Below are 14,194 nucleotides of genomic sequence, written 5' to 3' on the forward strand. Positions count from 1 at the left end.
AGAAGCGCTGCAAAAACCGTTGTAGTCTCAAGGTCCATGTAGCAATGTGATCAACAAACTGAAAAAGCCAACTCCAGCTCTGGCCAGGCAGAGGGCTAGCAGCAGAAATTTGGCACTCTCGACCTCCCAAATCCAGAGAAAGAGCAGATGGGACAAGTCAGTGGTGCACGTGCTGCTGTGCTGGAGAAAGGCAAGTCCCAGGTGACAGCAAGTGAGAATCTCCCTTCTGCTTCTCTTCTCAGCCATGACAAACCCAGAAGTAGAAAAGAGACTGCTAGAAAAATTCTGCTTCATGTGTAGCCAGTGTGATAGGGGTGCATGTGGTCCATGCTATAGGTGATGACACATTTAGTGTTACGAGGGGTGGCAACACCGGGGTATCATCACATGTGGGTACCATCCTACCCAATGCATGGGATGGCTCTGCATCAGCCACAGTCCTCTAGGAGATCTCCTTGCCAGCCCCAACACACACCGTCCTGATGGTAAATATGCACATCCTGGGCCCCAGAGTGATACAGCACTCTGCTTTGTTCAGGTGTCATACAGACCGACTTCACCAAACACATCTTTGCTGTACCCAGTACCCTGTAGCTTTAAAGAAAAGGTCAGAGGACTCACTTGCTCTAATTCGGTTGTATTTATACCGAGTTTTGTTTCTAAGGATCCTGTTAAAAGACCTTGGGTACAGTTTCTTTTATTGATAAGTATCCAAGCAAGCAGAGGAGCAAGGTTGTTTGCATTTTCCTAAAAACTTAAACCTTGTTTTAGCCTATATCGCCACTCTGAGACCCAAACTGTCACCTGCATTCCTCCTAGAGGAAGTACTCTGCTTAAGAGGACTTTCTGTAACTATTCCCTATTGATAGGCAAATATTGCTACTTCCAATAGTAAGACCAGCCAACATCAAAAATATTTGAAAATGAATTGTGCGTTTGGCTTTGAGAGCATGAAAACAAACGTGGAAATACCGAGTGTAATATTACTTTATTATGTTCCTCTGAAGTCATTAAAAGAACCCAAAGGCTGCTGTAATTTACGGCAGCTGCTGTTACCCTCTGGGGAGCAACAGGGCAGCAGGACAACCCCAGCCCATCGGGACAGCCCGGCCGCGATTCTCAGGTCAGTGAAACGCAACACGCCCAGCTCATCGCCTCCCTCTCACGCCATTCAACAGCCGTCTGTGAGGAGCTTACAGGCAAGAAGCGATAAGAATGAAAGCGCTTCCATCACTTTACATGCAGACACCAATTTAAAATTAGATGTACTAGCAGATATGAAAAATATAGGAAGTCCAAGAGCTTCAGATTTCTGGATGCCTCACACTAAAACCATCAATTGATTAAAAAAATATAATAAAATTCATAAAGGAATCTAATTATCTATAGAGCCTATTCAATTATAAAACAAAGATAAAAAAACAGATGAAATAAGACTGCTGTCTTGTATTTACTGATCCATTTAAGGTTGCTGTGGTACACACTAAATTAATATTTTCCTCATGAAGATAGCTGGAATATTTATTAAGGATACCAAGGAATGCAATCATTATTTAAAAACAGTAGTGAAAGCCTTGCCAGCATAGGAAGAGTTTATTTATTATCCACAAATTCTAAGGGTATGTGCATATATACACACAGATTTAGTGTGTGTATGTATAAGCACATACATATATGCTTACGTATCTGTTTATATATCTATATGCTTACACAAACATATGTGTGTGTGTATATATATAAAAATGCACTTTTGGTATGTTCTTGTGGTTTACCAAATCTATGAGAGAAGTTAATTTGTGATTAGGAAAAGCCAGATAATGTCAAGCTTTTCATACTGAGGTCATTATTAATGTTTATTTTCCACAGTCCCAGAGTGAGGATATACTAGGTTTCATCAGGATTTTCAATAAATTGTTAATTAAAATTTACAGCTTTGGAAAGTTCTTTTCTGACTGAAAAAACAGTATTGGCTAGCTCTATTCTCAGAGGCTTTTGGACTGTATCATTGCCAGATCCTGCCTCTTCCTTAAAAAACAATTTTCAAGACTGCCAACCTACCACAGCTTCCATTAACTGCAACTAGAGCGGCGATTTCTCAGCACCATTTAAAAAAAAAAGAAAAAAAAAAAACCACCCAGAATGTGTTTGGTTAGCTATTGATGAAGATTTAAATTTTTCCAGTTCATTAGATTTATATGAAGGAGAGTTTTAAAGGAAAGTTGATGCGAAGGCAAACGTAACCCTCAACAGTTTCAGTTATCTTTTTTGATGGGTCTTTTTTATTATTTGGACCTTATCTATTCTTTAGCCACACAGCAGAGCCACATTTATTAACTTAAAATATGGAATGACTATGTCTGAGAGTACTAAAATTATATTAAAAATACTGAACTCTAAAGCATATGTTACACCTTAGGTCATTCAGAAGTAAGTTTTCATATTTAGAAGGCACTAACAAGAATTCTCATTATTCTTAAGCATAGGGGGGGTGTCCCAAAAAAATTCTCTATCTAGAAACTCACATACTACAATTCTTTACATAAAAATTCACATTTTAACTCAGTCTGAGGCATTTTGATGTCACTTACAGAAGTCAGCCAAATTTCTGAAGAAGATATTTTGCTAAAGAGCAAATCCTATACAGAGGGGGAAGTTAGCTGAGCAAAAACAAATATGCAGTAATCATCAGCAAACTACCACACAGATAACACCACGGCGATTTGAAGACGGAAGGAGATAGTTTTATCACCTGCAAAGGCTGCAAGTGTCACTGGCCTCTGCAATAAGCTGCAACTGGCATCTCACCGAACCTTCAGAAATTTAGTGACAAAGAGATCAGCTGGCACACGCAGAGTCTTTTAATAGTATCCAAGTCACCAATGTCTGAAAAATTGGACAGGAAATCTCCTGGAAAAAGGTTTTCTCAGCAAAAAAAAAAATCTCAGCGAGGAAAACACAAAGACAGGATTTCCAGCAGTGTTTCAAGTACTGTTGGCTGAACTCTGGAGGTAAAGAGGCAAGGACATGTGTACAAGGGACAGTTCAAACTTCTGGAAGTCTCATTAAAATGAAACTGGGTTTTCTTCAGACAGTAGTGCTATTTGAATTACCTTCTCAGTTACCTGAGCCTTCTTGTCACGTTCTGCTGCTTCTCTGTATTTAGGAACTCAAGGACAGTCTAATCCTAACAATGCACGCAAGAAAAAAAGGCGCCAGCACTTAGGTACCACATTCCCTTATATTTTAAGTGGCAAATTACAGTCAGTTATTTAATCCCTTTCTGGTTTTTTGTTTTGGTTTGGGGTTTTGGGTTTTTTTTTCTGCCTTATCTTCTACAAGGCAAATATCAGTACTTTTCTACTTGGCTTGGGTATCGAGAGATTTAAATTCAAAGACAGGTTCCTCATGAAATGGGCATCATTTGATCTCTAGGTATAGACATCCAATTCAATCACCCTAGAAAATAAAGATACGGTACTATGCAGCTACCATAAAGAAACATCTAATGTGATTTAAAAATGTGGGTACTTTTGGTTTTTCATGTTTTCTTTTTGACAGTACACTTTTTTCCATTTGCCTAAACGTTAAAGCCACTTAATTGCTTCAAACAAATCAAAATTAAAATTAACTTAGAAATCAGCAGCTTTTAGGCTCTGGAGGGCCCATCTAAAAGTAAATGAAAGGACAATGTTGCAAAAAGGAAGGGATCCGAAATAAACAAACCAGTTCAATGTACGTGTCTGGTGAGTTAACCTGGGCTGGACACCAGGTGCCCACCCAGCGCTCTATCACTCCCCGCCTCAACTGGACGGGGGGAGAAAAAATATGATGAAAGGCTCGTGGGTTGAGATAAGGACAGGGAGATCACTCAGCAATTACTATCAAGAGCAAAACAGACTCGACTTGGGGAAAATAGTTTAATTTATTGCCAGTTAACAAGAGAGTAGGATAATGAGAAATAAGAACAACTTTTGTTTACACCTTCCCCCCACCCCTCCCTTCTTCCCGGGTTCAACTTCACTCCCGACTTCTCTACCTCCTCCCCTCCCGCAGCGCAGGGGGACGGGGAATGGGGGTTGCGGTCAGTTCGTCACACATTGTCTCTGCTGCTCCTTCCTCCTCACTCTGTTCCCCTGCTCCAGCGTGGGGTCCCTCCCACAGGAGAGGGTCCTCCATGAATTTCTCTAACATGGGTCCTTTCCACATGGTGCAGTCCTCCAGGAACAGACTGCTCCAGCGTGGGTCCCCCATGGGGTCACAAGTCCTACCAGCAAACCTGCTCCAGTGTAGGTCCCCCATGGGTCCACAGGTCCTGCCCAGGAGCCTGCTCCAGCGTGGGCTCTCCATGGGGTCACAGCCTCCTTCGGGCATCCACCTTCTCCAGCGTGGGGTCCTCCCCGGGCTGCAGGTGGATATCTGCTCCACCGTGGACCCCCATGGCTGCAGGGGCACAGCCTCACCATGGTCTTCACCAGGGGCTGCAGGGGAATCTCTGCTCCGGTGCCTGGAGCACCTCCTCCCCTCCTTCTTCACTGACCTTGGGGTCTGCAGGGCTGTTCCTCTCACATATTCTCACTCCTCTCCCCCAGCTGCTGTTCCCTCTTCTTAAATCTGTCATCCCAGAGGGGATACCACCGTCACTGATGGACTCGGCCTTGGCCAGCGGTGGGTCCACCTTGGAGCCGGCTGCATTGGCTCTATCAGACATGGGGAAGCTTCTAGCAGCTTCTCACAGAAGCCACCCCTGTAGCCCCCCACTACCAAAACCTTGCCACACAAACCCAGTACATCGCGAGTGTTTCATTCCCGGATAAGACCAGGTTAAGAGTAGGTGCAAAGACTGAACTCCATGTCTTGCTTTGCGTCTCTATTACAGACAGAACCCAAGTATCTTTGGTATTTCTGGTCACATTTTCATTTCCAGGTGTTTTAAGAGCTCTAGCTTTGAACTTGGCTCTTGCCAGTGTTTTTCATGAGTGCTACATTTATCTGATTTTGGTTTTCATTTTTAATTAAAAGGTAATATTTGACACGGTTTGACAACATAAAGCTTACTAACTGTAATACAGTGCTCTATCTTGGACCGTGACGCTTGTCACCAAAACCTATTAACATCACTACCAGGAAGCCAGTTCCTCAGGTTGCTAAGACAGACAATAACCTGGAAATTAAATCACTATCAGATATTCTAAGCAAATGATTGCAGAATATAATACATTAATCAAAAATATGTAATTAACTGTAAGTGCAATAGAACCAATTACTGAAAATCCTAAGGATACAATTATTTTTAAAAGGCAGTAAAAATTGAAGGGAAGAGCAAACTGAATTTTGCTAGAGGTTATTCTCTATGAAAATATGAAAATCGGTATTTTTCAAATGCGCTGTATCCTGTTTCTTATACATGAATAAGGCATATTGCTTTTGCTCAGGATCTGTGTCAAACACTGCTTACAGCTGAGCCAGTTGGGGATATACACCTCTCCACCCTGCTCAAAGACCGTTATAATCTGCCATTCCCATGAGTGCCATGGGCTTCATGTTCTTGCCACTTGTATTAAAATGCAAAAACAAAACAGGAGATTAGCTATCTACCGTGCCAAAAGCATAGCAGATTTCTGGTGGAAAGTCTATGGTACTATTCAAAAAACTCAAGTTGCCTATTTAAATCCCTAATGAGGCACTGTATCTAGTTCTGGGACAGTTTCCCTGTTGCATTGAGAGGCTGCTGCATTTCTGTTTGCTGGTTGGGGTTTTTTGGTTTTTTATTTATTTCTTTCTTACATACCATAGTCTGCAATCACTGAGGGGAAATAACAAGTACTATTCATAAAACTATCATTCATTATCATTCTTGTAAGTGATAATCACTTCATTAAAAGCAGAGTATCAGAATCAGAACCAAAAATCAGTGCTTTAGGAATGTATAGGTAGACATCGAAGAGTTGGAGCCTTGCTGAAATGTCTCTCCTCAACCAAGTCTTCCTTTATGTACACAGCAATCACATAGGAACCAGAAATGAAAGGGAACAATGTAAAGTTGAAGCCTTCGTTCATTCCTGGAGTTGACATTATAAAATGAATGCTTTTTATTCTTTCCGTTTCCAACATGGTTTAATAGTAATGAATACTAATGCAATATCAGTCCTCGATGGGATTTTTTTTAAAAAATGATACAGAGCACTTTAAAGGATTTTTTTTTCCCTCCACCAAGTGTAATGGTATTTTAATTATGTAGTTCTAAATGCTCAAGAACTTTAATGAGGAATTTGATAGACTAATTGAGTGAGACGCAGCCAAATATGAAAATTTAAATAGATGCTCCACACACTTTATGATTCCTGGCAAAGGTGCCTGAAAACAGTGTTGACCCGTTTACACATCACCCTGGGCATTTCACTTCACTGCTTCACATTCTACGTCAACAACCCATCTGACGGCAAAGAAAAAGAGGATATTAATTTGCAGTTGCAATGTCACCATCTTCATCTGAGCGTTAATAGTACAGAAGCAACGATTCTGCATATTGAGGTGAGAGGTTCCACTAAAGAACAAGATAGGCATAAAGAGAACAGAAACTTAGTTAACTCACTTGAACGGCCAAGATTGAATCTTGGCGGGGGAAGCTTCAAATTTAGAAGAGAAACAAAGAGGTTTTGTTTTTTTCCCCTATCAGGACTTTTAATGTGTACTTGACAGAATTCAAACCTTTATGGAGGTTTGTTTAAAGTTACCCATCTCATTTACAGCAGCTCCATAACATAAAAATAACTTTGGAGAAACTACTGTAATTACAAGAGAATAAAGCTTCTGTGAAAAAGAAATCAGAGTCAGAATCTCTGGATGTCTTGGGTTGCAAATACATGCCATAAAACCCCCAGATTTAAAAGCCAGCACAGTGATAGCTACCCGAAGGCTAGAAGTCCTGTTTTTAACCGTTTAACTCAGACTGCAGACAGCAAAAGGACAAGGTTCTTGAAAGCATTCTGCGCATCAGTGACCGAGCACATTCACTGCCACAGGAATAACCTGTCGGTCTCCCTGGCAATTCAACACGCTCCTCCACCCTCAGTTTAAGATGGAACTTTCTCTGTTACTTCTTACAGAGAAAGCTGCTCTGATCACAAAATAATGAATGCTAAATGACAGTAAAGCCATCCTTACTGTTTTATATTCCTTATTATGCCTTATTGCAACAACGCACCTCATTGAAGAGCATTACCTATTAAATACGAATCTTTAACTATCTATATATTTGCTAAGTTACCATTTCATTCTAAATCTTCAGAAGCTACATGGCACAAACTGAAGGTCTTCTGTTTATTTAGATATACTTATTTATCCTCATGCAAACATTGGTTTGCCTTCTAAGGGGAGGTATTTCATATTGCTTTTAAGTTCATTTTCATTTCAGATTTCTTCCAATACAGCCCCATTAGCTTAAAAAAAAAAAAAAAAAGTACTGCAAAATTTAGAACAACCTTGCCGTCCTGAAAGTAACTCGGCAAAACAGACTGCAGGGTATCATATAAGCAAGGCTCAATTGATAAAAGATGCCAAAATTTCTGATTTTGATGGAGAAGGTGAAGATTGAGGGTAGATGCCTTCTGGAACAGCAGGTCTGGCCACGGGCGCTAGCACCCAGGAAGCCCAGCAGCGCTGTGTCCCGGGAAACTTCAGCTTCAGCTTTCATCCAGGGCGGGTGTCCTCCTAAGTTTCTCACTACTCCCTGCCTTTCTGTTGCCAGAACGCAGTGGCCTGTGGACTTCTGCACCTCCGTCAGATTAGTCTGATGTTACCCACAACATTCAACAATTCTGGGGAGGAATGGCAGAATCACATGGAGGGGGGCGGGAGCAGCACGGGGAAAGACTCCTACACCTCACAATACACCAAAAGAAAAGCGTTTCTACGTAGGGCATCGAGACACTCCATAAACTGTTGCCCACCACCTCCCAGCTGCTACCAGATACAAGCCCATCTAGCAGGACAGCTGTCTAAGCACTTGATCAGACTTCAGCACTTTCCAGGACAAACAACTGACTGAGCACCGATGAATAGCTAGGCTGTCATTAAATCGCTAATAAGACTGATTGTTAACTTCACAACACCTATGTTGTGTCAGACAGGACACTGCATCTCCCAGAGCAACCAGAGGCAGCTGCTGGAGATACAGGAGATCCTATAATGGATGGTTATGGAATAACTCACTTTCTGGGGAAGGTTTCTTTCTAATTTGCAGGCACTGAGCAGATTAGCGATATTCAGAACTACGAGCGTACACTATCACGCCCATAGACATTCAATAGCCATCTGGTCAATGAACTCCATTAACAGCTTACTATTTTGTGGCAATGAGTTCTATAGATTAATTCTGTGCTTGGTAGAAAACAGATACAATTAATTTGTAACCTAGCAATGTGAATCAAGTTACTTTTGCTGGCACTAAATTTAACCTGCCTTGCTAATTTGTTTGCATCTTCTTCTATGTTTACATTTGTTTATGAACTGTCCAGAAAACCACTAGCAGTACCTAAATAATTGTACTTCTAATGATAATTAGTCCTACGCTAGGTCATACTGCTATCTTAACTGAGCAATAAGTATGATACAGCTGAAGGAAAAAGATACAGAAAAATTATACTTTGGGGCCTTAAATATTCTTAATAGATGCCCTGAAGTAACAATGGACTTGAAAAATGCAAAGTGCAAGTGTTCTGCAGCTGGTTGGTAGGCAGTAGGGGTTTTGCAATGTTAAATATCTGATGATTCATGTAAAAACACAATGACCGAGTGAAATACTGTAGAATGACAGCTTATTTTTATTATAAAACTCCTGAAGACCACTGGCTTGAAGAGTCATCAGCATAATTTTAGGAAGAAATATATTATGTCCGTTTGTCTTCATACACTTAACCACGCATCTATCAGCTAACACAAAACAAAGTGTCAGAAGAGTCACCATCAGTGGAGGTGTTCAAAAAACGTGTAGACATGGCACTGCGGGACATGGTTTAGCGGGCATGGCGGTGTTGGGTTGATAGTTGGACTTGATCTTATAGGTCTTTTCCAACCTTAATGATTCTGTGAAGTGTAACATCTTAGGCACTTCTAACCTTAGTACATGTGTAAACCTGGGAATCATCTACTGAGGTGATACGCAAGTTGTCTTGTAGAACCTTTTCTCCACAGGTGTGAACTTTCTTCCATGAACAGTCATTTGTCTTAATGACAAGTTATGACAGATCTAAGCTTGACTAACATGCTCCAAAACACAGTGCTTGTTCCTGTGACTAACTGCAATAACATAGAAGCTTATGCAAAGAAGCTAACACCACATCCTAAATAACAGTTTCTACTCAATTTGCACATGCACACTAGCTATAAGAACTGGAAGTGTTCAAACCTATGGCATTTGGTCAACACACAAGAATTAAGAGCCCAAAATGATGCTCAGGTCCATATATGCAGATTATTTTTGTTATAAGATTTGTATCTCATGCTGATGTCCACTAGGTATACCTTCACTGAATTCAGATTCATGCCAGTGAAATTCAGTGTAGTGATCTGCAGGAATCTGTGTTTTTCATCGGAGAGGTTACACTAAGAGTTGCACCTGAATTGCAAACACAATTCCAAGCTTTCCTGAAGACTGTAAATGTTTGAATTCAGAATCAAGTTTTTTGGCTGAGCCCAATGTTTACAAAAGGGCGTGTATGTCACAAGCTCTGACAAAAATTATATTAAGGAAAATATTTTGGAATAATTAATTCAAAGAGGGAAAAAAATAATCTATAGGCACCAAAAATTGTGTCCAGTAAGAAATACATTATCAAAAAGGTTGTCTAGGATAACCATTGAAGACCCCTATTGATTCTTTCTGTCCAGTGACCAAATTTTTCCAGGAGAGTCTCTCATTATTGGGCATTCTTAAGCGTTGTCAGTTGCATTCCAAGTTCTTGTAGACTTTTGCTGTAAGAAAAGTATTTCCTGTACAACACTAAAAAGAGTCCCAGTGTCTTAGTGCTATATTCTAAGGATCCACAGGGCTGAAGACACACCAGGTTCCTGCTCCTGATGAAAGCAGTCTTGCATGTTTGCGCTGACCTCACACTTTTAAGGGAGCAGATGTGAAGAACTTTGAGATTAAATATGTCCAACCATCCTACACTTCCTGAAATTCACATTAAACTGAGAAAGCAGGTGAAGATCAGTGCTGAAGAAAACAAAAGGCATGTGCCTGACTTGGCCTGACAAAACCGCAGAACTTGAAAAGCAAAGCTGCTGGCTCAGTTTAGCATGTGTTGTGCACAGAGAAATCAACATACAGTATGCAGTGTCATCCACTCTGCTGAGATTCTGAAATAAGTACAGAGAACATATCAAGAAAAAATAAAGGATCAGATCATGCCATCAACACGGAAAGTCCTGATGATGTTTAGATATTTATTTTAAACTGATAGATGTACATGGCTGAGAAATTCCCTAACTTGAGTTTGACTCTCTCTCTAATCCTTTGCCTCTGGCATGTTCAGAAACCCCTCAGAATCAGTGCTGATACAATTTTACTTCAGTGCAAGATATCTCTACACCTGCATCAGAAATGGAATAGCAATTCTTCTTGTTACTGATACTACAAGCAAGATGAAAATCTTAGTTCTTCAGCATAGAACTGCTTTGTATTTTTCCAGTTCTAATGTCTTGATGCTTTTCTTCCAGTAAAAAATGTACATTTTTGTGCCTGTGAGTTTCTGTGTGTATGGATATGTAAGTATGTATGTACTTACTAATTAGGCTGAAATAGGGATCTCTGAAACTGGGTGATGCTCAGTGTTACCAAATATCATTATTTCTAGGAAGTCAAACACTGGCAGTTATGCTTTGTACCTTTAAAATACTCCAGGGTTTGATTATTTTATGATAATCACAATCCCCGCCACGCCTTATTACACAAATAGTCATCTCAGGCTGTGAAACTGGAGGAACACAACCTATAAAGTTTATCTAGTGCAGCAGTTTTCTTCCTTGGTGATTTTGCTGTCAACATTGCATTAATCTATGTCTATTTTTGAGCAAGACACAAACAGCGCATTATCATGGAGAAGAAGAAACAAATGTTAATGAAGCACACAAATCAGCTTGTGTTTCTGAATGCAGGATTTCAGGAGAGAAGAGCCAATTGCTACAGTGCCGGTCTCTTAGCTCACCCATGACCCAAGACTTGGCAAGACGAAAGGGCCATCTTGTGGGCCTACTTCATATTAAAGTTACATTAAATAAATAAGTATAAATATACCACAGTATTATTATTCAAGAAGTAAAGAGGAATGAGTTTGTCAGCTATTAAGTAAATCATGGTAAATTTATAATAAAGGCATTCTTGTGCAATTTAATGAAGAGCAGTATTTTGGCAGCCTTTCTGGAGAACATCAGAATGGGGTTAACCTGATGAAGCTACAAACGCTGCATGGGTACACCAGGATGAGAAAGTGTTGTTACAGTCCCACTTCAGTATATTTGCAGATTGATTAGAATGTTTTCTTGGTGTTCTCACCTTATCCTTCACTCCAAAATGTCAACAACCACTTAGGAAATTAAGACTTAAGATATGGTAGTAAAAAAAGAAAAAAGTTTACCTCAAACATGTCCGATTATAAACACTTCTATTGACATTAAATGAGGAAACAAAGGGTTTTCATAGCTGCATCACAATCCAAGATTGACATCTGACTCATCTGATTAATGCGTTGTTAAAGCTTTTCCCTTAAGATCCAAGTTGCACCTTTTTGCATAGCATTTATACCTCAATCAGGCAAGTACTGAGCAGATTTTACTGCAGAGGTAGTAGCAGAAATTGCTAGAGAAATTGATTTAAGAAATACGGTTTTCCATGAACAGTTCAGAATTTCTGAGCATCTGGATTATCTGGTGACCACTTCTCAAATTACATCCGCTTCATGGATGCAGTGCCAGTTGTACTACTCTGCATATTGCCAGTGCATCCTTACATGCTCCACACAACATTAGGACTTCCACCTATCTATACTTCCTGTGTTGTAATATAAAAAGCTTAATTATGCATTTTACGTACATACAGAGATGGTCTATAATAATCTATAATCATTTGCCATACCAAGATCATGGCATAATTACCCTACACCAGCATTTCTCCAAAAATGTGAAGCGTGGGGAGATAACCAGCACTCTGGATGGGAAAAAAAAAGCACATCCTACTGCAGAGGGCTGGAAAGCTGGCCCCGTATTGCTGCTGTGCCCTTCCACATACTGCCAGAGCTACCCCGGCCACTCCGCAGGTGTCCAAGCAGCTGCTCTGTGCTCATTAATGGGCTCTCCTGCTATGCAAGGTGAACGCCCTGAGAAACTGTGTACTAAATACTACTCCAACCTTAACTATCAAAATCAGAGTTGACACATAATGCAATACGCAAGCGGTCTAGTAGGCGATCATGTATAATGTGTCTTTGGGTATGGCTAGCAGATATTAAACACACACTCTGGACCTTTCAAGGGTATTTGTTCTACCTACAGTTTCTTACTTTGTAGAAAATATCTCTAAGAGCGTTCCTTCAAGTAAAAGCAGAAGGACAAAGCTCACTGGCACTAGCAGACATCATGGTCTGGCTGTATTGTATGCTCCGTATTTTCAATAAGCATCCCTCCTGCAGAACATCCAAGTAAACATCCTACTTCTCTATGTCACATTCAATACCACTTCTGCTTAACAAGACAAAGAATAAAGCTGTGACATTGTCACCCCAAGTTCCCATAAATTATCTCTGCTGTATCTTCCTACTTCATTTTCCTCCTACATAAAAGCGATACTCATGGACCACCTGATGACTCTGTTTCTTTCCAATATCCTTCTATATATTGAGCTTAAAAAAAACAACCTTCAGAGAGTTCAAAATGCAGCTCTTCAATGCCATAGCCAAGATATGATTTGTAATAATCTGTCCTGTTTTCCAGCTGCCCCATAGAAACCTGATATTTTGTTGTACGATATCTTTGCCCGTAGTTACAGTGTGCATCACTCCTTTCTTGAAAGTATGAAAAAAATCTTTGCAGTTGTGCACTGGGTAAGGGTGGTAAGGAGCTGCTGTGACATTTTGCATCCTACTTTTTTCAAAAAACAATTAGGGCCCTCAAGGTGAGTATTACATTCTGCTCTTTAAATTCATGCAATTTATCCAGGAACACCTTGCTTCAGAAACGAGAATTTTACTCTTTCCAGTCCCAGCACTGCTATATCCTGGGCATTAGAGTGAATATCTAATGAAGTAAAAACATTCGGTCCCGCAAATATAGGTATGTACATATGTGATAAATGGCCCAGCATAGACTAAACAAAACACTGCTAGCAAAAATCAGGTGAAAATTAAAATCTTTAGGCGTGAAATGCATTTTGTAAAACTCTTGAGACAATTATGCCATATCTTCTATTTCTGCAGAAGTTCCTAGCCACTGAGATACAGGAGGGAGAGAGACTTAAACTGGCCTTCTAGTATTTTATTTCCAACATCAATACTTAAGAGTTTTCTGGACCTGGAATTTGGAAAAAAACAAGCACGTTAAAAAAAATATCACACCTTAATGAGTGTAACAGAGACCCAACAGCTCGTCTTAATAAAATAAAATTAAAAACATAGCTATCTTAAGCCTGGTTTCTAGGTGATGACTCCGTCATGAAAGACTAAGAGGAGCAATCAAATTTTACCAGGCTTATCTTGTAACTTCCCAGGTGCTTAGCAGAATACCATGTCTGATGTTAAACATGCCTGTTTTAACTATTTCAATCCTCCAAGAAGTTCTGGATCCACAGAATCACTAAGGTTGGAAAAGACCTGCAAGATCATCAAGTCCAACCATCAACCAACAAACACCACCATGCCCATTAAACCATGTCCCACAATGCCTCGTCCACACGTTCCTTGAACACCTACCGACCAAATTCAACCAAACCTGCCGTGACTAAAGAGCTCAAAGATTTTAATTTCTTTAAAAAAAAAAACCACACAACCAAACACACACCAACAAAAACAAACAAGCCACACATGCCCCAGCCATCGTCAAGATGGGGTACAAGAGCCGCTTGCAAGCGAGTGACCCCACAGAGCAGGCTGCATCGCGTTATCTTTCGTTCTTGGCCCAAGAGGTGGGACAGCTGCACAGCAAC

This window comes from Gavia stellata, chromosome 14, assembly GCF_030936135.1.
Source record: "Gavia stellata isolate bGavSte3 chromosome 14, bGavSte3.hap2, whole genome shotgun sequence".
Classification (NCBI taxonomy): domain Eukaryota; kingdom Metazoa; phylum Chordata; class Aves; order Gaviiformes; family Gaviidae; genus Gavia; species Gavia stellata.